Here is a 2,138-nt window from a genome sequence, read left to right as displayed (position 1 = left end):
TTAGTATATTGGTACGTTACGAAGCTTTCGATTTGCTGTTGAAGAATAATACCATCAAAAATCAAGGGTTGCCTTCCACTGAAATTAAGCTGAATTCGGGTAAAATGTTATAAAAAAAAAAAATACTGCCTCAACGACATTTGCCTCACTGTGGTTGTTAGAGGGCTTTTTTTTTTTTTTTTTTTTTTTTTTTTCGATAATCTTGGAGTACTCAGGTAAGATACATTCTTGGAGAGCTAATTAAATATTTTAAATAGCGCAGCTGTTATACCAGTGTCGTTATTTCAAGAAGCTTGCCTTCCATTAGATAGCATTAAGTCTTTGCGTTGGTTCTAGTGGTGCTGCCGGTTCGCATAGAAGATGACGTACATATTGAAGAGCTCCTAATTCAAATCATATGTATGAAACCATTTCATGATTTTGCAGGTGTAAGCGACTATATAGCGACTATATAGAAAAAAAAATGGTGGTTCGAAATAGAAATTGTAATAAAGGAGAGCAAACTTTAGCAGGAAAACGCACACAGACATCAACTTCTCGAATAGATGTCATGGAGAATACATGTCTTCCCGCAGAGCTGGTTTTCCTTTTTATGTCGAGGACAAGACGGGACCTAATAAACGTTTTTTTACCGTTGAGTTATGTAAGCTGCTGTTTGTTGTCCATTAAGAAGTTTAAGTAGTAAACAAAGTAGGAATTGGATCCGAGAATAATTCTCATTAACTACTAAAATAGACAAAATATCGGCTTGACTATCGATTAACAGACCCGTCTGCGGATCGATCGAAAGCAATATCACTAAACGGGCCAGATTTTTTAATGGGTGCCACTTGATGAATTACCGCTCTCTGGAGACGTTACCACGCTTTATGTTGAAGTGAGCTATATACACAGTGAACGCTACGGTAATGTTACATTATACTGGCCCACAATCTTCAGTGCGTAATAAGGCTTCATTAGTGAGACGTTATTTTATTAGCGAGGTCGGCACAAATTCGGCCTAGGCCCCATTAGTGATATAGTTGGATCGCCTTTGCCTTATTAAACGTAGAGACGCGTAAGATAGAACGCGTAAGGTTCCGAATCGGGAATCGACAGATAAACTGTGTGTTTCGTTATGAAAGGGACCAGCTGTTTGATGCGGTGCTGAACTGAAGTATTAGAACAGGACGTACAACTCGAAAAAATTAACTTTTGCAGCAGTTCTAATATTTTGAAAGATCAACTTTAGAAATCGGTGACTAGTAATTGGGGTATTTCTCACGGTTAAGGCATCTGCGTGAATAGCCACAGCGCAGCATTACGATGCACACTTTCTATAAAATCGTGTGATTAGAAACAAAAAGAGGCGCAGGATGTTTCCGCAGGGCACAAGTTAAGCCATAGTGAGGAAGCCGTTAACCATATTTGAGCTCGCTTCAGTGAGATAATAAAAAAAAAGCAAGATTTAGCATCATAATCAAATCATTCAATAATATGACATGTTTCGTACCCTGTCTATGGTCAACCCTTTATTAAACAGTCAATTTTATATACACGCTTAGTTTGAGGAAAGCTTTTTCCGTGGATGCACTAATAATTTTAATTGATTTTCTTCCTCTTAGAATAGACTTAAGTAGACTTCTTTGCAGTCAACAGCGTAAGCTGTATGATGATTAAATGCTTAAACAGCAGTTAGTTGTACGCGTTTTTGGTTTTACGAGTGACGAGCCTGCGGGAGAGCCTCTCCTATATATATAGGTTTTCTTGCGATTTAGGTGGCTTTTTTAAACCTGTTAAATAATTTTTACCATACTGTATATGCAAGACGGACGTATAACAGTCTCGGAAAAAATAAAGAAGATTTTCTTTAGGGACCCTGCAAACGTTTCTGCCCCGCCCCGTACAATTCCATGAGCAGAGGCTATCCCATCAAGTGGCAGAAGCGCCTCTTCCCGTCACACAAATCTATTTGACAGCGTATTCCTGCATCTGTGGCTTCCATGCTTCGACTTTCGGGAAACGCAAGGTTCCACCGTTGGTTTGCGTACTTATAACCCTCTATATAGGGATATAGAAGCCCATGCCTTATTACGTAATGCATAGCGTGCTTGTAGCTTTTCGCCACCCTGTTGTACATCTATATGTGAGTCTCCTAT

Source organism: Varroa destructor, unplaced genomic scaffold (genome assembly GCF_002443255.2).
Source record: "Varroa destructor unplaced genomic scaffold, Vdes_3.0 BEIS01000002.1, whole genome shotgun sequence".
Lineage (NCBI taxonomy): Eukaryota > Metazoa > Arthropoda > Arachnida > Mesostigmata > Varroidae > Varroa > Varroa destructor.
The sequence above is the reverse complement of the archived record's forward strand: the minus strand, read 5'-3'. Positions refer to the sequence as shown.